Below are 22,823 nucleotides of genomic sequence, written 5' to 3'. Positions count from 1 at the left end.
CTACAATAATAAAACAACAAGGGCAACAAAAGGGAATAAATATTTTAAAAATAAATAAAATATTTTTTGAAATATGTATTATCAGATAGAGACGGAGAAACTGAGAAGCGAGGGAAAAATAGAGAAGGAAAGACAAACAGCCTGCAGCCCTGCTTCACCACTTATAAAGCTTCCCCTGCAGGTGGGGACCAGGGGCTGGAACCTACAGCAGGGAAAGCTGCGTGCTGCACGATGGGGGCAGGGCGGGCTGGCACACACCCCAGGGCATCACTCTGGAATATGCAGTGCTGGAGGTCGGCCTCAGGGCCTCATGCTGGTTGCCGCTGTGATACCTTCTTTCTTTCATCCCTCAATCTCTCCACCAGAAAAAGTCTAGGGCAGTGAAGCCCCAAGACAAAATAATTCCACACATATGCATATACAAATATGTTAGTTTAAAAACACCGGCAGGGTGGTAGATCCTCAGTATCAAAATGCTCATATGTATTTGAAAACGCAAATTACAGAAGAACAATGTGGCTTTTAGTTTTTTTTTTTAGTCTACCTACCTACACAGGGCCACATTATGTATGTATTTGAGGCTAGAAGGATAAACACAGCAAGCTGTAAACATGACTAATGCCTGAAAAGCTGGATGAGAGCTTCCATTTTTTCATTATTTATTTTTATTTTTTGCCCACAATGAGTATGTATACTCTAATTTTTAATCAGAAAAAAAAAATGTTTCCCACTTTTTTGCTTTGGGTCAAGGCTCTACTTTCCACAAATCTATCTAAACACTCAACCCATTCAGTCCTTCTGAGAGGTGAGGCACGCAGTGGTGGTTGTGCCTCTCCCAGACAGGCCTGAGATTCCTGTACCGCCTGCAACAGAGCAGCTCTGTAAGTTCTAAAACTCTATTTAGAAGTTAAGACAGGGAGTCGGGCGGTAGCGCAGCGGGTTAAGCGCAGGTGGCGCTAAGCACAAGGACCAGCGGAAGGATCCCGGTTCGAGCCCCCGGCTCCCCACCTGCAGGGGAGTCACTTCACAGGCGGTGAAGCAGGTCTGCAGGTGTCTGTCTTTCTCTCCCCCTCTCTGTCTTCCCCTCCTCTCTCCATTTCTCTCTGTCCTATCCAACAACAATGACATCAGTAATAACTACAACAATAAAAAAAAAAACAAGGGCAACAAAAAGAATAAATAAATAAATAATTAAAAAAAAAAAAGAAGTTAAGACATACGTAAACAGTGCCTGCTGGGAATAGCTCTGGTGACTTGAAGGAACCATGGGTAAAATGCTCAAGATGATCTTTTCTCAGTTGGTCCTGAAGCCATTCAACCCACCATCCTATGCAGACATGACCTGCAACATGCTGGGGAGACAGCACAAGCTTCTGAATTCAAAGCCCTACCTACTCCCCTCTGAGCTGGTTGGACATGCCATACTAGAACCTGTGTGTAACACATCCACACATAAAGGACCTGGGTGCTCTGGAAAGCAGGTCTAACCCACAAGGTCTTTTCTGGGATTCATGGACACTATTGTTAATTCAACCTTGTAACACATACTCTAGAGCTGGGCATACTATTTTCAAGAACTGCTTACTTCAAGTATGTTGCCTTTTTGAGGCCTTTTCAGATAACCCAGCACCAAAGCTGAGTTGGTCTGACTTTCCGGTAAGCTCCTATGAGGCCCTCTTATATGATTCCAGGACTCATCTTACACATATTAATGGTAATCTCTCTGATTTAGACACAGTGATGAACAGGAAGCAACAGAATTTTCACTTCATGATACATTCCATGGGGGAAAAGGATAATTCAATAACGGGAAGGGGGGGAACCTAAGATTTTTGCTAACAACTGTCTTGTAAATCATTATTTCCACAAATAAAATAATTAAAAATAAGAAAACAGGGGCCAGGCGGTGTCACACCTGATAAAGCGCACACACTACAGTGCACAAAGTTGTAGGTTCAAGCCCCTGGTCCCCACCTGCAGGGTGAAAGCTTCATGAATGGTGGAGCAGGACTGCAGGTGTCTCTCTGTCTCTCTCCCTCTTCTGTCTTTCTATACAAAAATAAACAAATAAAAAACATTTAAAAATAATAAAACAGAAGGAAAAAAAAGCTTTGAAAATACACTGGGTGAAGAAGTCATGCACAAAAGGACAGAGTGATGAGTCCACTAATCTGAGGCTCCTGAAGAAATCAAATTCAGAGGCAGGATGAAGCATGGTGGTGGTTAGGGGCAGAATTTGGAAAACTAGTGTTTAACAGATACAGAATTTCTGTTCAAGACAATAAAGTTGTAGAGATGGATAATGGGATACAACACTGAATTCATTTAATGCACTAAACCACATGCTTAAAAATGGCTACAAAAGGGGGTCGGGCGGTGGTGCAAAGCGCAAGGACCAGCGTAAAGATCCTGGTTCGAGCCCCCGGCTCCTGCAGGGGTGTCACTTCACAGGCGGTGAAGCAGGTCTGCAGGTGTCTATCTTTCTCTCCCTCTGTCTTCCTCTCCTCTCTCCATTTCTCTCTGTTCTATCCAACAACGAACAACATCAACAATGGTAATAATAATAACCACAACGAGACTACAACAAGGGCAACTAAAGGTGAAAAAAATGGCTTCCAGGAGCGGTGGATTCATGGTGCAGGTACCAAGCCCAGCAATAACCCTGGAGGAAAAAAAAAATGGCTACAATGGTAAATTTTATCTTGTGTGCGTCTCTTAACACAAAATAAGTAATAGTTTTAAAAAATGTATTTAGAAGCTGCACCTCATTGAGCACACCCATTACAGTGTGCAGAGGACCAGGGTTCAAGTCCTCGGTCCCCAACTGCAGGGACGAGACTTCATGAGCAGTGAAATAATACTACAAAGTTCTCTCTCCTTGATTTCTGTCTCTATCCAAAATAAGTAAATAAATAAAATTAAAGTAAAAAAAAAAACAAAAAACCCTGTATTTAGAGCTGTGAAGTGTTATAAAGAAGAGCACTCATGGCCAAGAAAGACTCGCCAGAGGGTGATGATGAAATTAAGCTACATGCTCCCCCCCCAAAGGCCCCTTTAAAGAGATGCTTGTCTACTCCCCACTGGACCACAGAGAGATTACTACAAGCTCCTCCCCAACATAAATATTCAAGTTAGGGGCTGGCAAGCTAGTTCACTTGAATAGTGAGCTTGTTTGGTCATGTCTTTCTGTCTTTTTCTCTCTTTCTCTGTCTTTCTATCTGAAAAAAGTCAGCCTAGAGCAGTAAAGCCCCAGTGAGGACCACTTAAAAAATAAGTCTGGGGAGTCGGGCTGTAGCGCAGCGGGTTAAGTGACCATGACACAAAGCTCAAGGACCTGCGTAAGGATCCCCACCTGCAGGGGAGTCGCTTCACAAGTGGTGAAACAGGCCTGCAGGTGTCTGTCTCCCCTCCTCTCTCCATTTCTCTCTGTCTTATCCAACAACAATAAAACAAGAAGGGCAACAAAAGGAAATAAATATTTTTTAAAAATCAATCTAGAGCTGGGTGGGTGGTGGCGTACCTGGTTGAACATACATGTTACAATGCACAAAGGACCTGGGTTCGAGTCCCCGGTCCCCACCTGCAGGGGGAAAGCTCTGTGAATGATGAAGCAGTATTACAAGTATCTCTGTCTCTCTCCCTCTCTATCACCCCCCTCCCTCTCAATTTCTGGTTGTCTCTATCCAATAAATAAATAAAAGATTCTCTGTTCTCTCACTGTCTATTACTCCCCTCCCTCTCAATTGCTGGTTGTCTCTATCCAATAAATAAAAGATAACAATTTTTAAAAAAATACTATGGAGGACAAAATAAAGTTTAAGTCAAGGCATTTGTCCAGACTCACACCAGTAAATGAAGACCCCACGACCTACTCAAAAAGCTTAGTCAGGCACTACTGAAACACAGAACTTAGTGATACAAGAAGGTAGCTGGAGGCGAAAGTCACAAGGGCTTTAGAAGAAAGCTGCACTGTGCCAGAGGAAGACATCTATACCCTCTCCACTGATGGGAAATAGTGATGTGGAACAAATTCACATGTGAGTATGGCCTTAAAGCTTTAGTTAAAAGAAGGAAAAACTGGGTTAAAAAAAACAAAAAACCTGTCTTCCCCTCCTCTCTCCATTTCTCTCTGTCCTATCCAACAACGACGACATCAATAACAACAATTATAATAACTACAACAACAATAAAAAACAAGGGCAACAAAAAGGAAATAAATAAAAATAGTAAAATAAAATAATAATAATAAAAAAGTGGTCCGAGAGGTGGTGCAGTGGAAAAAGCATCGAACTCTCAAGCATGAGGTCCTGAGTTCAATCCCTGGCAGCATATGTACCAGGGTGATGCCTGGTTCTTTCTCTCTCCTATGTTTCTCATTAATAAATAAAATCTTTAAAATAAATAAAAATTTTAAAAAAGCAAATATAGAGGTGAAAGACAGCTCACCCTCTAGAGCATAGATCTTACCACATGTGAGGATACAGATTTGAAAGCCCTAGCCGCCACATGGGAACACTATGGAAGACGGAAGCTTCATCAGCGGGCAGCAGTGCTGTGGTGTCTGTACTCGCCATCAAAAACAAAACAAAAAACGGGGGGGGGGGGGCAGGAGGTACTGCATGCTGTGTGGTGGCGCACTCAATTTGCACACACACATTACCATGTGCAAGGATCTGCGTGGATGCATTGGATCGACCGTCTCGTGGTGCATCCCGTGAGTACCCATTCATTGGGGAAACTTCCTAGCCGACTGAATCCACATGGATCCCAGTCACTTTCAAAGCCAGCAACAAGCAGCTCCTGACAGCTTTCAACCTGACGCTGTTGACTGGCTACGGAAGAAGGATCTGCGTTCTTCAAGCCCCAGTTCTTCAATCCCCAGTTCCCCATCTGCAGGAGGAGGGAAGCTTCACAAGTGGTGAAGCAGGCCTGCTGTTTCTCTCTCCCCCACCCTTCCCTCTCATTCCTCTCTGTCCTACCAAATTAAAAATAAATGAATATTTTTTAAAGTTCTGGACTGAAGAGATTATGTAGTGGTTATGCAAAAGATTTTCCTACCTGAGGCTCTGAGATCCCAAGTTTAATCCAGATAGCAAAGCTCAGCAGTGCTATGGTCTCTGTCTTCTGTGGTTTTGTCATTAAAATAAATAAAGTATTTGTTAAAAAGTCCAGAGTAGTGGAATCATGCAGACACATAAGCCCAGCAGAAACACTGGCAGGAAAAGAAAATTAAAAAAAAGTGTCTACTAATAGAGAATTAAATAGGGCTGGGAAGACAGCATAATGGTTATACAAAAGACTTTCATGCCTGAAGCTCCTAGGTTCCAAGTTCAGTCCCCAGTACCACCATCAACCAGAGTTGAGAGTGCTCTGGTCTTTCTCTGTATCTCTCTAATTAAAATAAATAAAATATTTTAAATGAAAAGAATTAAATAAATCATGGCCTATCCATGTAATGGCAATCTTTTTAAAATTTTTTTTTGTCATTTATTTTCCCTTTTGTTGCCCTTGTTTTTTTTTTTTACTGTTGTTATTGATGTTGTCGTTGTTGGATAGGACAGAGAGAAATGGAGAGAGGAGGAGAAGACAGAGAGGGGGAGAGAAAGACACTGCAGACCTGCTTCACCGCCTGTGAAAGGACCCGCCTGCAGGTGGGGAGCCGGGGGCTCAAACTTTACGCTGGTCCTTTCACTTTGTGTTACGTGTGCTTAACCCAATACGCTACCGCCCGACTCCCGGCAATCTATTAAGGACATACACTATAAAATTAAAAGGAAAAAGTAAGTTAGAAACTAGAAGGGATGGACAGCTAGAAGAGAGTGGGAGGGGAGAGAAAAAAATTAAAGAAAGAAACTAAAAGAGGCCGGGTGACGGTGCACCTGGTTGAGCGCACATCTTACAATGTGCAAGGACCTGGGTTCGAGTCCCCAGTCCACACTTGCAGGAAGAAAGTTTTTCAAGTGGTGAAGCAGTGCTGTAGGTGTAGCTCTTTCTCTATCTTCCCCTACCCTCTTGATTTCTGGCTGTATTTATCCAATAAATAAAGGTAATAAAAATTTTTTTAAAGAAACTAAGTATGTATATAACATTGTTCTAAACTGGGGGAAGAAAAAAACAAACATACTTAGACAAATGAAATACACCCAGCTTGGTGCTGGGAGTGCAGCATGCACAAGGTGCCCGGTTCCATCCCCAAGGATGGTAAAAGTTATGTTCCCTTTGTCTGTCTGCCTCTCTCTTTCTCAAGTGTAAGGCCTGGACAAAGCATTAAAAAGAAGAAAAGAAAGTACATCATATAATTATAGTTATTTCTGAATAGTGACTTGTATTTTTGTCTTTATTCCACTTAAACTTTTCTAGTTTTTGTGAACTCCATGAGAGATAAAGCTTCAGAGAGAGAAGCAAAAGCACCACTCTAGTACAGGCAGCACCAAAGATTGAAAAGGAAGCCTCAGACATGCAAGGCCTTTGCTCTACCAGCTGAGATATTTCCCCAGGCCACAATTTCCTTTTTTTTTTTTTAAGAGAAATTTTTATGAATGGGGGCAAATGTGCCTAAATCGTACAAGGTCTGGCAATGGTGGCTGCTCAAAGAGTACCTGTCACATGACAGGGAATTTACAAAGCAATAAACAATGTGCCTGCAACACCAGAGGACAAGGCTGGTGGTTTCCTTGCAAGGAAGGAGACAGTTCAGAGCAACCAAGCCAGTTGTAGAGGTGGGAGCAAACGGAGGCAGTCTGAACGAACGTAAAGGACAGCCAGCATCTGAAGAGTTTCAGTATGCCTCCAGACCTCTGCTGAAGGCAAAACTTTACAAACCAACTTGCTGCATCTTACAGAAGTAGCAGGCCCTCCTCAGCTCACACAGGGAAGATCAACGATGACAACTAACAACATGCAACCACCAATACTTCTGACTCACATCATTAAGGCAAGCCTCCCTCCCTACTAAAGCTTACCATGTGCCACCCACGGGCAGAAACAAGGGTTGTCACCCACAGCTAAGCCCTAGTCTTCCAGTTCCTGCGTGAGGAGACCTTGTCAAAGGTTTAAATAAATAAATAAATAAATAAATTGAATTTAAAAAAGTTCAGGGGGAGATAGCATAATGGTTATGCAGAGACTCTCATGGCTGAGACTCCAAAGTCCCAGGTTCAATCCCCCGCACCACAATAAGCAAAAGCTGAGCAGTGCTCTGGTAACAAACAAACAAACAAACAAAATATATATATATATATTGTTCTCATACATTTTTTTATTCCACCAGAAGCTCACCACCCCTCATTTCTCGAGCCACAGGCAGTGATTTGATTTCTTTGTTCAAATGACAAGTTCAAAGCTCCTTTCAGAGGGAGTCGGGCGGTAGTGCAGCGAGTTAAGCACACATGGCGCAAAGCAAAGCCCGGTTCAAGCCCCTGGCTCCCCACCTGCAGGAGCATCCTTTCACAGGCGGTAAAGCAGGTCTGCAAGTGTCTGTCTTTCTCTCCCCCTGTCTTCCCTTCCTCTCTCCATTTCTCTCTGTCCTATCTAACAAGGACATCAACTACAACAGCAATAATAACTAAAACAACAAGGGCAACAAAAGGGAAAAATAAATACAAATAAATATTTTTTTAAAAAATTTTTTAAAGTTCCTTTCAGGAAGTTTTTACATGGGAGTTGTATTGTTAAGTGGAAAACTGAGAAATGGTATGCATGTCCGAACTATTCTTTTTACAGTCAAATGTAAAACATTAATCCCCCAATAAAGGAAAAAAATAAATTTTAAAAAAAGTTTTTACAGATAAATCAAGTTATGATTTGAAGAGAAAACAATCTTATTAGTCTCAACAAAAATGGATCCCAAACACAAAGCCCAACAGTTCTCTACTGGAAAATTTATTTTTCAGAGGGATATGCATTGCTTTAAAATCCAGTCAACAGTGGTCTGGGAGGTAGCACAGTGGATAAAGCTCTGGACTCTCAAGCATGAGGTCCTGAGTTCAATCCTCGGCAACACACATACCAGAGTGATGTTTTCTCTCTCTCTCTCTCTCTCTCTCTCCTATCTTTCTCATCAATAAATAAAACCTTAAAAAAAAAAAAATCTAGTCAATGGCTAGGCAGACAGCTCAGTTAGCAGAGCAAAGGACTTGTATGCCTGAGAGTCCCAGTCCCATCCTACTGCAGCATGGGCCAGAGTAGCATTCTGGTTTTTTTTTTTTTCTTTCTAGCTCATACAAAATAAATGAACCTTTTGTCTTTAATCTAAAGAAGACAGGTCTATCCATAACAAGATCTGTGTGAATTTTGACAGTACAGTCCTTATCATCTAACTTAAAAATACATGTACTGACTCAGCCCACCTAGCCTATTTGAAATCGATCTTAAACAGTTGAATAATGAGGCATAGAACCTGCACTCAGCCATTAGCAATCATGAGTCAGTACTTTGTGCAAAGCAAAAAAAAAAGAATAAAGAAAACTTCAAAGTACAATAAAATAAATCTTCAGGGGGAAAAGAGAACTGAAATTTTTAAAGGGGGTGAGGCAGAGTGAGGGAGGGCAGTGAACCAGACACAAAAAGGCAGAACAAAAATCCCTTAGGCCAGGCCCAGGGGCCCCAGGAAATAGCAAGTTGGAACTAGTTCTGACTTGCCATTCCTGAAATTCCTCTCTCCCAAGGTTTTCTGGCTCTCCCTTCCCCAGGCTCTTTTCATCCATTTGCAGGAGACTGGAAGCTCCAAAATCAGAGTACTTTAGGAGATAACAAACCCCCACAAAAGCTGAAACCAGGCTCCATGGCTGTGCAATCGGCATCTGGGAGTCTGTGGATAATGACAATTCACAGGTAACCAAAAAGCTGTGTGGGAAGGGCTGCCTCTTCATTGCTTTCATCTAACAGTCCAGAACCAGCCTGGGCCAGGATGAAACAGAGATGGGAAGGACAAAAGGAATCAGAAAGCAGAGCACAGCCCACATAACCAAGGCCTGGATGAGGTTCCAACTAGGTTTAAAAAAAGAAACAAACAACATGGCTGTGTTGCCAAATGAACAGAAACAAATTTCCTACTAGACTGTAGTACCAACCCAACACCCAAGCAGAGTATACTCTGGCCTGTTTACAAACAAGTGAAAGGTCTGGCCAAAGCAAACACTGTCTCCTTACTTGGCCTCTCAATCCTTCCTATGGTATGCAGTAAATAGCAGACATCAGGTTTGGTCAAGAAGCCTAGCTCTTCTTAGCCATTCTTATTTGGGTAGGGACTGTTACAGTTTCATCAACCAGGATTACAGGAGAATATGGTCAGGAATTAGTAGAAACCAGAAAAGTATGGGGAGCAGGGGGACCCTACATTTCCCTCATCCTCTTGTGGATGTAAGCATACTACTGTAAATCATGTAAGAGGCTCTCAAGAGCCCCAGAGACCCAAGGCAAGGCATAATTACCCCCATTATACAGATGCAGGACCAGAGAGGCTCAGAGACCTGTACAAGGTAACTTAATGAGGACCAGAATCCAGCTCGTCAGGCTCCAAGAGACAGTACCTGCCCCAACAAGCACAGAGGCTCCCCAAATGATTATCTGCCATTCCCAGAGGAAAGCTGTTATCCTCAAAAGGCAAGAGTCCCTGGGCCTCTGTTGTCTTTACAATCTCTGCACTGTTGTAGCTCTGCCCCAAACTGAGCTGCAGAACAGCCTCAAAAGGGGGCAGGCACCACGTATCCAAGGACAGGGCCCAAAAAGCACACAATCCAGACCCACTTAAGTCTTGAAACCTCCAAATGATCCTTTCTCATCCTTGTCTCCCACAGGCTCAGCACTCAACAAGCAGGAGTGCAGTATCACTTTGTGCCTTGGTTTTATCCCTGTTTGTGCCTTAGACCAACACCTGTAGCATCTGTCTGGGCTCTCCGGATGGCACTACAAGTGGCTATAACTTCAGAAGTAGGACTCCATGGGAGTTCTGGCGGTAGTAACATGAGTAACCACTGAGCACCAGCTGTGAATCCGGCCCTCCCTCGGCTAGGCCCTTCACCACCCCTAGCCCAGGAGGTGAGGAATGCAATGCCCGTTTGCCCAGACGCAAGCAGGATGTCCTCCCTCCAACCTAGGCCTCCCCAGTCGCGCCAGGCCAGACACCAAAGACGGGCTGACTGCAGCCCGATTTGGAGAAGCCAACCTATGACTTTACGAGAACTAAACACGATGACCATGGGGGGATGTCGGGAGGTGTTTAACAATCCTGAAAGCAGAAGGTTTCTTCTCCCAGGCAGCCATTTGGTAAATGACACGCTCCGGAGGGCCTCCGCAGCCCCTTTGCTCCCACTTCCTTCAAGCTAACCATTCCCTTGGGAGGGAAAAAATACCTCTTCTTGCCTAAAGGTGGGAAAGGCCTCCCACCGTATTCAGAAAGAGGACAGGAGAGCCCCTCCAACAATTAACAAAAACAAAAACAAAATCACCTTCGAATTTCATGGAGGCAAAGCCACTCTCCGAGAGGCCCACGATTTCAACAGTGCTTTCTTATAAGAGGAGGGAAAGAGAGAAGAGGAAGGAGGGTTAAGAAACAAAAAGAAAAAACAAACACCCATCTGGCAGGCCCTGAGCAGCAGCGATATCCTGTTTATTATTCAACATTTTCAGCTACAGAGCGTGCGGGATCGTGAAAATACCCTCCTCGCCCCTCACAGCCGTCGCCTCCGTCGGCGGCGCTCACACTCGTCCCGAGCAGGCAGCCCGGCCGGCGGCCCCTGACCACCCGCTCGGGGGAGCCCGCCCGGCCCGGCCCCGCGCCCGGGAGCGGCGCAGCGGAGCCCCGAGCCCAGCCGCCTCCGCGAGGGCGGGGGGAGCCGGCCCGGTGGGTGGGAGCGCCGAGGCCCCCGGCGCGGCGCGGCGCAGACGCCGCCCGCGGGGGCGGGAAGACAGGCCTCTGGTCCCCAGCTGCGGGGCGGCTCGGCCCGGCGCAGACCGGGCGGCGAGGGAAGCGGCCCGCCCCCGCCACCCCCCCCCCCGCAGCGAGGCCGCGCGGCGCCGCCACAACAATGGCGAGCGGGCCCGCCGCCCCCAGGCCGCCCGGCCCCGGCCCCGGCCCTCCCCGGCTCGGGCCCACGGCGGCGGCGCGGGGCGGGCCGAGCCCACGCGCTCGCGGACAAAGGTCGGGCCGTGGGGCTCGCGCTGTCAGTCAGCCGCCGCGGAGACAAAGCCCGGCCAGGCCGCACCGCCGCGCCGCCTCCATCTTAGCGCCGCGCCCGCCGCCATCCCGCCGCCCGTCCCGGCCCCGCGTCCCGCGCCCTAGGCCCACCTGGTCTGGTTCCACGGGCGCGACTGGGCCGGGCGATGGCGGTCGGGCGGCGGTCGGGCGCGGAGGCGGCGGGATGGCGGCGGATTGCGAGGCGGCGGCGCGGCTGCTCGCTCGCTCGCTCCCTCCCTCCCTCCCTCCCGGGCTCGCTCGGCGCTCGCTCGCTCGCTCGCTGGAGCCTCGGAGCCTGTGTCTCGCCGCTCGCCTCCCGCTCGCTGGAGCCTCCCCGCCCCCCGCCTGCCGCCGCCCCCGCCTCCTCCGGCCTCCGCCTCGCGCCGCCGCCGCCCGCAGCCGCGCTCCGCCCGCGCAGCGCCCCCTGCCGAGCCCCCTGGGAGCCGCCGCGCCCCGCCCCCGGCCTGAGGCGAGCGGGGTCCCGAGGAGGCGCCGCGGCCGCGGGAATCTGGCGGGGGAGCAGGGCCTGAACCGGGACACGGCGAGATGGGGGCACTGGGGCAGCGGAGGGACCCCACCGGAGGAGGAGGACGATGTAGAGAGAAGGGGTCTGGGAAGAAGGAAGGGCTGAGGGAGCAGGGGCGACGGGGAGGAGGAGGCAGTTCCGAGAACTGGGGCGGGGCTGGGGGCGGGGGCAGAAGGGAAGGTGCGGGAACAGAGCCCCCTCGCGTCCCGCCACCCACGCCGGGAAGGGAGACACCGGAGATGCCCCCCACCTATCCAGGGGTCTGGGGAGGAATCGCAGAGCAGGAGGCAGTGACGGGACGGAGGCCCAGGGGAGGGGGCCGAGAAGAAAGATGGGGTGCGGAAGACAGGGGCGCTAGGATGGGGGGCAGGGAGGGGAGAAGGGTCTGGCCTCCTCCCCTCCCCGGAGCCCAGATTTTGTTAAAAATATGTGTATGATGAGTGCACGGGAAAGGAACTAGAAATAATAACAGTGTCCATTCATAGGCAAGGTTTTTTGCTCACTGTAGATGCTTTAACCATTCTTGTCAAATGAAACATAAAGCCCATCCTTGGCAGTGCCTCGTGGGTGTAAACGCGAAGCAAAAAGTTGGGGCGAATGAATGCTCTCTGTTCCTGATTACCTGCGTGGCCTGAGGTCAGCAGAACTATGGAGCAGTCCCCCTTTTTTTCGTTCTAGCTACATTGGCGATTAGGAAAATAATTTGAAAAAGCAAAGAAGGAAAGAAATGTAGCTGGGACCTGGAATCCAAATCATCTCATTCCTGCTTTCTGGGGTTTGTCCAGAGACATTGTAAACATCAAAGGCCATGCTGTCTGTGCAATGACAAAGTACTTTGTCTCACTTTTGAATTTTTTTTCTTTGTCTTAAATTTTCTGTATGCCCCAGATTGAACTCGGAACCTCATACATGTCCTTTACCACTAAAAGTTTGTCTCTTTTAATCCTCATCCTGGGTTAGATGAAACTATTCCAAGAACACAGACCTGGGAGCAAAGTGAACCCATTTGCAGCAGGGGCTGTGGTGCAGTGGGTAAAAGCATGAGGTCCCTGAGTTCTGTCCCCAACACTGCATATGTCAGACTGATGCTCTGGTTCTCTCTTCGAAATGAGTAAAAGTAAATAAATTATATTTGCAGAGAGATGCTAGAACACCAGTCTAGTATATATAGTTCCAGGGATCAAACCAGGAACCTCAGGCATGAGAGTCCAGTGTTCTGCCAGATGAGCCATTTTCCCAGTTGCAAATAAATAAGTCATAAAGAGAGAGGACAGGGACACAGTATAATGGTTATGTGAAAATACTTTCATGCCTGAGACTGATGTTCCCAGGTTCAATCTCCCCTACACCACCATCAGCCAGAGCTGAGCAGTGCTCTAGGCTCTGGTGTGTGTCTTTTTCTCTGATATATTTTATTTATTTTAATGAGAGAGAGCAACTCAACTATAACCTAACTAGAATTAGTGTTGGTGTCTAACACAGCACACAGCAGACCCTTCGTAAGTACTGGCTGGGTAGCCCAAGAGGTGGTGCATTGGATAATGAGTTAACCACCAGCATCACATATGCTAGAGTAATGCTTCTCTCCACCCCCTCTCTCCCATTTATAAATAAATAAATAAATAATTCCTAAAAATAAGCATTGATTGGTTAGTCAGTAGAGGAAATAGATGTGGAGCCCTCAACTTTACTGGCAAGGAAATAAGTACTTAATAAGAAACAGTAAGTTGCATTTTTTATTCTCTGATAAGAGAGGACATAGATTAAAAAAAAAAAAAAACACTTGAATGATCTGAAAAGAAGGAGAAATACCTAACAAAAGAGGAGGAAATAAACCAAGTCATTTTAAAAGGGGGAGGAGAAGGACTGAGGACAGCACAATAGTTATACAAAACTTTCATGCTTGTGGCTCCAGTGTCCCAGGTTCAATCCCCAGCACCACTATAAACCAGAGCTGAGCAGTGTCTGGTCTCTCAAGAAATAAATAAATAAATAAACAAATAAATAAATCATCAGCACCACAAGATAAGTCAGAGCTGAGCAATGCTCTTGTAAAAAAAAAAAAAAAGGTGGGGTGTTGAGATAACTTAATTAGGAAGGTGCCTGCTTTGCCATGTGCCATGCATATGGCACAGATTAGAGCCTGAAAAAGTCAAAAGGATAAGAAGGACCAGGAAGATAGCATAATGGTTATGCCAAAGACTTTCATTCCTGAGGCTCTGAAAGTTCTCAGCTCAATCCCATGCATTGTTATAAGTGTGTGTGTGTGTGTGTGTGTGTGTGTGTGTGTTCCCTTGTGAAATAAATAAAATGTAAATACAAAAAAAAAAAGAGTTGCTGATCAATTGCTGATCATTAAAAGTTGCTGAGATTAAAAGTTAAGGATCTGGGCTGGGGAGACAGCATGCTGGTTCTGCAAAAGATTTTTATGCCTGAGACTCTCAAGTTTCAGGTTCAATCCCCAGCACCACCATCAGATAGAGCTGAGCAGTGCTCTGGTACTTTTCTCTGTGTGTGTATCTTTCTCTCATTAACATAAAATTATATACAATTCTTTTCTATTTTTTACCTATTTTATATTATATTTATATTTTTTATATTTACCTATTTTTTTCTATTTTTTTATTCAGCTCTGGTTGATGGTGGTGCAAGGGATTGAACCTAGGTATTTGGAACCTCAGGCATGAGAGTCACTATACATAACTATTAGCAATCTACTCCTGCTTAATTTTTTTTTAACTGGCAAATCCTTCTTTAAGATATATTTATGGGAGTCGGGCGGTAGCGCAGTGGGTTAAACATACATGGCGCAAAGCACAAGGACTGGAGTAAGGATCCCGGTTTGAGCCCTCGGCTCCCCACATACAGGAGAGTCACTTCACAGGTGGTGAAGTAGGTCTGCAGGTCTTTTTCTCCCCCTCTATGTCTTTCCCTCCTCTCTCCATTTCTCTCTGTCCTATCTAACAACGACGACATCAATAACAACAACAATAGCTACAACAATAAAACAACAAGGACAACAAAAGGGAATAAATGAATAAATAAATATTTATTTGAAAAAGGATATATTTACTTGGGGCTGGGTGGTGGTGCACCTGTTTGAGTGCACATGTTACAATGCACAAGGACCTGGGTTTGAGTCCCCGGTACCCACCTGTAGGGGGAAAGCTTCATGAGTGGTAAAGCAGGGCTGCAGGTGTCTCTCTGTCTCTCACTCTCTCTATCACTCCCTTCCCTCTTGATTTCTGACTGTCTCTACCCAATAAGTAAAGATAATACCAAAAAAAAAATAAAATATATATTTATATTTACTTATTTATTTACTTTGGATAGAGACAGAAGTTGAGAGGGAAGGAGACAGAGAGACTGTTTCACCACTTGTGAAGGTTTCCCTTGCAGGTGGGGATGGGAGTCTTGCACCTGGGTCCTTGTACACTATAATATATGTAGTCAGCCAGGTGTGCCACTGCCTGGTCCCCTCAATCTTTCTATTTAAGGTGCTATTTATTTATTTTTGCTTCCAGGATTATCACTGGGACTTGGTGCCTGCACTGTGAGTACACTGCTCTGGCAGCCATTTTCTTCCATTGTTGTTGTCATTGTTGGATAGGACAGAGAGAAATGGAGAGAGGAGGGGAAGATAGTGAGGGGAGAGAAAGACAGACACCTGCAGACCTGCTTCACTGCCTGTGAAGTGACCCCCTTGCAGGTGGGGAGCTGGGGGCTCAAACTGGGATCTTTGTGCTGGTCCCTGCGCTTCATATGGTGTTATGTATTTATTAATGACAGAGGAAGACTAAGAGAACACCAGAGCATCACTCAGGTACATGTGCTGCCAGGGAATGAACTCAAGAACTCACCCTTGAGATTCCAATACTTTATCCACTGTACCATCTCCAAGGCAAATAAGAAAAAAGCAAACAGGGAGCTGGGCAGTAGCATAGTGGGTTCAGCGCACATGGAGCAAAGCACAAGGACCAGCTTAAAGATCCTGGTTCTGGCCCCTGACCCCTGGCTCCCCACCTGCAGAGCAGTTGCTTTGCAAGCAGTGAAGCAGGTCTGCAGGTGTTTATCTTTCTCTTCCCCCTCTGTCTTCCTGTCCTCTCTCAATTTCTCTCTGTCTTTTTTTTTTTTTTTTTTTACCAGAGCACTGTTCAGCTCTGGCTTATGGTGGTGTGGGGGATTGAACCTGGGACTTGACAGAGCCTCAGGCATGAGAGTCTGTCTGCATAGCCATTATCCTTATCTACCCCCTATTTCTCTCTGTCTTATCCAACAACAACAACAGCAATAACAACAAGAGCAACAAAATGGGGAAAATGGCCTCCAGGAGCAATGGATTCATAGTGCAGGCAGTGAGCCTCAGTGATAACCCTGGGGGGGGAGGCAAAAGAAAAGGGGGGGAGTCGGGTGGTAGCACAGCGGATTAAGCGAAGGTGGCACAAAGCACAAGGACTGGCGTAAAGATGCTGATTAGAGCCCCCGCTCCCCACCTGCAGGGGAGTCGCTTCACAGGCGGTGAAGCAGCTCTGCAGGTGTCTATCTAACTCTCCTCCTCTCTGTCATCCCCTCCTCTCTCCATTTCTCTCTGTCCTACCTAACAACAATGGCATCAATAACAACAACAATAATAACTACAACAACAATGAAAAACAACAAGGGCAACAAAAGGGACAATAAATAAATATAAAAGGTTCCCAGACCCCAGATTCAGTTCTCAGCACCACCATAAGCCAGATCTGAGCATTGCCCTGTTCAAAATTAAAACAGATAGATGATAGATAGATAGGCCAGGTGACAGCATACCTGGTTAAGAGCATACATTACAATGCTCAAGGGCCTGGGTTCAAGTCCCTGGTCCGCACCTGCAGGGGGAAAGCTTCATGAGTGGTAAAGCAGGGCTGCAGGTGTCTCTCTGTCTCTCTCCATCTCTATCTTCCCCTCCCCTCTCAATTTCTCTGTCTCTATCCAATAATAAATAAATAAATAAATAAAATGAATCTGAGACAATGAAATAGCTCACCTGGGTAGTGTGCTACTTTGCTATGTGCATTTCTCAACCCTAGTTCAAGCCCAGTCCCCACTACATTGGAGGAAGCTTCCATGGTATGATCTCTTTTTTTTTTTCTTTTTTTTTTTTAATTTTTATTATCTTTATTTATTGGATAGAGACAGCTAGAAATCAAGAGGGAAGGGGGAGATAGGGAGAGAGACAGAGACACCTGCAGCCCTGCTTCACTTCTTTTGAAGCTTTCCCCCTGAAGGTGGGAACCAGGGGCTTTGTAAAATTTTTTATTATCTTTATTTATTGAATAGATACAGTCAGAAATTGAGAGGGTTGGGGGAGATAGATAGGTAGGTAGGTAAATAGATAGGGACCTGCAGCCCTGCTTCACCACTCGCAAAGCTTTCCCCCTGCAGGAGGGGATCGGGGACTTGAACCAGTGTCCCTGCACATTGTAACACGTGCACTCAACCAGGTGTAAGATCACCCAGCCCCATCTCTTTCATTCTCTCTCTGCCTTTCTGATGGCATGGAAATCTTTTGGGCAGGCTGGGCAGTGGCACACTCAGTTGAGTGCATGTAACAATGTGCAAGGACCTGAGTTCAAGCCCCCCAGATGATATCTATAGGGGAAAAACTTCACAAGTGGGGAATCAGTGCTGCACATGTCTCTCTCCCTCTGTCTTCCCCACCGCAAGTCTTTTGCACAACCACTGTACTGAACTACCTCCCCAGTTCTTTATTTTGATGAGAGAGACCACAGCACTGCTCCAGCATATGTGGTGCAGGGCATCAACTTCAGGGCCTCATGTGTTCAAGTCCTGTACTCTACCTGCCTAGCAACTCCAGCTGCTCCTTCGTCCTACTAATTTCCTGGGAGATATAGAAAACCCTGTCATTGGTCAGATTCAGGATTTTTTTTTATATTGTTGCTATTGATGTTGTTGTTGTTAGGACAGAGAGAAATGGAGAGAGGAGGGGAAGACAGAGAGGGGGATAGAAAGATAGACACCTCCAGACCTACTTCACCACCTGTGAAACAACTCCTCTGTAGGTGGGGAGCCGGGAGCTCGAACCGGGATCCTTGCAGTCCTTGCGTTTTGTGCCATGTGCACTTAAGCCGCTGTGCTACCACCCGACTCCCCCCAGGAGTGTTTTAATTCACCAAGAATGTTGTCTCCTTCTGTACATTGTCTTCTCTCTTCTTTCCTCTGGTTCCTTTTCTCTAACCTTTTCTCCATTGTCCAAAAGCTGATCCTCTCTTCACTGTTCTCTTCCTTCTTTCTCTTTGTGACTCAGCTCCTGGCCACCTTTCCTGAAAGCCTAGCAAGAAAATAAATAAATAAAACAACTGTTCTCTTATATATATATTTTTCCCTTTTGTTGCCCTTGTTGTTTTATTGTTGTTGTTATTGATGTCATCGTTGGTGGATAAGACAGAGAGAAATGGAGAGAGGAGGAGAAGACAGAGAGAGGGAGAGAAAGACAGACACCTGCAGACCTCCTTTACTGCTTGTGAAGTGACTTCCCTGCAGGTGGAGAGCCGGGGGCTCCAACCAGAATCCTTGCCCTTGGTGCCAAGTGCGCCTAACCTACTGCGCTACCGCCCGACTCCCACGACTGTTCTCTTAATTTTGCATCAGCACACTGTGACATCCCTCCCACTGCTGTCCTACTTTATTTATTTATTTATTTATTTAATTTTTACCAGAGCTCTGGTCAGTTCTGTCTTATGGTCTTGCTGGAAATCTTGATGGTTGTTATTTCTTCATATATCTGTGTCCGCTGCAAGTGGAAGAGCTCATCTAAACGGCACCTAAAGTTTTCTTTCCTTTTCTTCCTTTCTTCCTTCCTTTCTTTCTTTCTTTTTGTAATTCAAGGTAGAGGAACAAAAAGAGGAGGAGACTCAGCCAGTAAAGCATATGCCTTACCATGTAGGAAAACCCAGATTCAAGTCCAAGCACCACATGGGAAGGGCAGCTCCCTGGAAGGTGCAGTGGTGCTGTGATTGATATGTAGATAGAGATATATACACACACAAATGTGTATTTGTCCTGAAACAAAGAATTTAAAAAGTCAGCCCAGGAGCAGGGAAATGCTGCATGCACAAGACCCTAGCACAGCTGTCGTCGTCATCATCATCATCATCATCTGAACAAAGCAAGAATAAAAAGTGATTTATCAAGCTCTCACTGCCTCCAGGCATAGATCTGAGATGATTCTGTACCTCCAGGGCCTGGTTCTTCTCTGGTCTAGTGCAAGCTCCTGCCCAGAACTGTAGGCAGAGTACGCTGAGCTCTCTTCCCACAGCTAACGTGTACAGTCCAGGACTGTATGAACTAATTATGTTTCAGAATTCCTGGACAGGTCTACTTTCACATTCTCTGCACGTGCTCCCTGAAGCACAAATGTGCTAATGAGACCAAGTGTGAATTCAAATTTCAGTTCAAGAAACGTGGTTACCTTAACTGGAAGAGAAAAATAATAGCCTGGGGAGAAATTGATTCCAACTGAGGAGACTGAGGTGCAGGTGCTTTTGACTGGGGCTTTGAAGAAGAGTGGAGATGGGACCAGGCAGTGGTGTGTCTCGTTAAGCACTCATGTTACAGTGTGCAAGGACCCAGGTTCCCACCTGCAGGGGAAAGCTTCACAAGTGGTGAAGCAGGACTGCAGGTATATCTCTGTTTTTCTCCCTCTCTATCTCCACTTCCCCTCTCAATTTCTCTCTATCTTTATCAAATAAGTAAGTAAATAAAATAAAGTAAAATAAAATAAAATAAAGTAGAAGAGTTGAGTTTAATCCAGATGGAGGTAACAGCTTGAACAAAAAGGCATGATGGGAATGGACCACAAACTGAATGGCGACCATTGGAAATGTGGCCCCATCCCAGGGGCTGTGCATTCCAGTAGAGATAGGAGCCTTGAGATGAAAATACAGTACTTGGGTTTGAGCAGGGTTCAAGCCCCCTGTCTGCATCTGTAGGGGGAAAAGCTTTACTCACAAGCAATGCTGCAGATGTCTCTCTTTCTCCCTCTCTCTTTTAATTAATTCACTGATTAATTAATTAATTTATTATTGCCACCAGGGATACCACTGGGGCTGGGCGATGGCATTATTAATTCACTGCTCCAGTGGCTTTTTTATTTTTTTAAAATTTTATTTATGGGAGTCCGGCGATAGCGCAGTGGGTTAAGCACAGGTGGCGCAAAGCGCAAGGACCCGCATAAGGATCCCGGTGCAAGCCCCCGGCTCCCTACCTGCAGGGGAGTCGCTTCACAGGTGGTGAAGCAGGTCTGCAGGTGTCTGTCTTTCTCTCCCCTCTCTGTCTTCCCCTCTTCTCTCCATTTCTCTCTGTCCTATCCAACAATGACAACATCGATAACAACAATAAAAATAACTACAACAATGAAAAAACAACAAGGGCAACAAAAGGGAATGAATAAATAAAATTTTAAAAATTGTTTTAAGAAAGTATTTTATTTATTTATTTTGAGAGAGATGCAGAGAGGGAAAGACACCGAGAGAAATACCAGAGCACTTCACAGCTCTGGCTTATGGTGGTGCGGGGGACTGAAACTGGGACTTCGGAACCCCAGGCATGAGAGTTTCTTTGCATAACCATTATGCTATCTACTCCCTCCTGTCCAGTGGCTTTTTTTGCTTTCTAATTTTTATTAGATAAGACAGAGAGAAATTGAAAAGGGATGGGAAGAGAGAGGGGAAAGGAGAGAGAGAAAGATAGACACCTACAGATGTCAGGTGGTGGTTCTTCTAGTTAAGCACACACATAGTGCACAAGGATCCAAGTTCAAACCCCTTGTCCTCACCTGCAGGGGGATGCTTCACAAGTGGTGAAGCAGGGCTACAGGTGTCTCTCTGTCTATCTCTGTCTCTGTCTCTGTCTCTTTTTAATTATCTTGGGTAGAGATAGCCAGAAATCGAGAGAATGGGGGGAGACAGAGAGTGAAAGAGACAGAGAGATACAGAGTGCAGCACTGCTTCACTACTTGCAAAGTTTTCCCCCTGGAGGTGGGGACTGAAGGGCTCAAACCTGGGTCCTTGCGCATCGTAACATATGCACTTAACCAGGTGCACCACCACCCGATGACATCAATATACAACACTAAAACAAGGGCAATAAGGGCGGGGATTGGTTATGCAAAGAGACTCTCATGCCTGAGGCTCTGAAGTCCCAGGTTCAATCCCCTGTACCACCAAAAGCCAGAGCTGTGCAGTGCTCTGGCATTTCTTTCTGTGTCTTTCTCTGCATCTCTCTCAAAAATAAAATAAAATAAAAACAAAATACTTAAAAAAAGAGAAAAAAAACAAGGGCAACAAAAGGGAATAAATAAATATTTAAAAAAGAAAAAAAAAGATAAATTATCAACCCATGCAGGGCTTCTAGCTTTCTCTCCCCTTTTCTTCCCCTCCTCTCTTGATTTCTCTCTGTCCTATCCAACAACAATGACAACAATAATAATAACCACAACGATAAGAAAAGGACAACAAAAGGGAAAAAAATAGCCTCCAGGGGGAGTCGGGCGGTAGCACAGCGGGTTAAGCACAGATGGTGCAAAGCGCAAGGGCCAGTGTTAGGATCCCGCTTTGTTGAGCCCCTGGCTCCCCATCTACAGACAATTCACTTTACAAGCAGTGAAGCAGGTCTGTGGATGTCTTTCTCTCTCCCTCTCTGTCTTCCCCTCCTCTCTCCATTTCTCTCTGTCCTATCCAACAACAACGACTTCAACAACAAGAACAATAATAACTACAATAAGAAAAAAAAAAAGGGCAGCAAAAGGGAATAAATAAATATTTTTTAAAAAGCCTCCAAGAGCAGTGGATTCATGGTGCAGGCATCAAGCCCCTGCAATAACCCTGGAGGCAAAAATAAAATAGAAATAAAAATAAAAATAAATTAAAAAGTATCAACCCAGACACCTAGTGACAAGCAGATAAAGGAGTCAAACTCAATTTTGCCTGATTCCGTCTCTTTCTCTTTTTGCATGTTTATTATTTTTTAATGAAAGAGATACAGAGAAAGACTCCAAAGTACTGCTTAACTCTGGCTTATGGTAGTGCTGGGGATTGAGCCTAGGACCTGAGGACTTCAGGCATTAAAGTCTTTTGCATAACCATTATACTGTCTTTCCAGCCCAAAGCTTGCCTTCTTAACCATTCTATCATAGTGAATGCATTTAATGGCAAACCTTTTGACCCAAGGTTCAGTCAAGACAAAAAGAGGGAAATAACTCTTGGGAAAATTGTAAATAAGCTCAAGTAATTGAGCTGTTTACACAAATCTATTGTTTACTTGCCAGCTAGCAAAGTGAATGCCGACATAGTCTGTCCCATTTACCTGAAGCAGCGGTAGGCAGCTAATTGCAAGGCCGGTCTGGAGAGTGAGTAAACCTGTGATCATGGCTAGGGGTAAAGATTTTCATCATCCAAGTGGAGGACCAGACACAAACAATAGCCAGAAGGGGAAATGACACACGGGTGGGGCCCAGGTGTGGGATTTTAAAATGAAGCAAGAATGAGATAATTCAGCTCCCCTGGGCTGTGTCCCCACAGGTCAGGGGCCACACCTGCAACAATCCTTCCAGAGCACCAAGCAGTGACTTTTCCCAGTCCTGGGAAAGCTGAACTGAATCAGAATCAGTCTGGTGTTTGGGGGATTTTTTTTCTTTCTATTTTTTTTAGGGGTGGTATTAAGCAGGGGCCACTCTGGCAGGCCAGATCTTTGTCATTGCCTCAAGTCAATCTAACATTCCAGAGTAAAATCTGGACCCAGCCTCCACTCTCACTTTCTCACTTCCAAAGTCATAACTTTTCTTTTTTTTTTTTTAAATAAGATTTTATATATTTATTAATGAGAAAGGAGGAGAGAGAAAAGAAACCAGACATCACTCTGCTACATGTATTGCTGAGGATTGAACACAGGAACTCATGCTTGAGAGTCTAACGCATTATCCACCATGCTACCTCCTAGGTCACAAGTATAGCTTTCCTTCACCCTCAGGGTCCAGCTTGGGCAAAAGTTCCTTTATGAAACCTACAGTGGGGGACCAGTCTGTGGCACACCTGGTTAAGTGCCCACATTACAGTGTGCAAGGAC

At 45.6% G+C, this 22,823-nt stretch overlaps 1 protein-coding gene across 9 annotated transcripts in view; it reads right to left on the bottom strand.

Annotated features, from left to right (window-relative positions):
* PRRC2B (proline rich coiled-coil 2B) overlaps positions 1-11,426 on the bottom strand; it is a 94,247-nt gene extending 82,821 nt beyond the window's left edge. For all 9 annotated transcript variants that reach the window (XM_060200429.1, XM_060200430.1, XM_060200421.1 and 6 more), the window contains exon 1: positions 11,288-11,426. The gene's annotated coding sequence lies outside the window, so the exon portion shown is untranslated. The remainder of the gene's footprint in view (positions 1-11,287) is intronic.
* Between the last annotated feature and the right edge of the window lie 11,397 nt (positions 11,427-22,823).

Source organism: Erinaceus europaeus, chromosome 10, assembly GCF_950295315.1.
Source record: "Erinaceus europaeus chromosome 10, mEriEur2.1, whole genome shotgun sequence".
Taxonomy (NCBI): Eukaryota; Metazoa; Chordata; class Mammalia; order Eulipotyphla; family Erinaceidae; genus Erinaceus; species Erinaceus europaeus.
The sequence above is the reverse complement of the archived record's forward strand: the minus strand, read 5'-3'. Positions and strand labels throughout refer to the sequence as shown.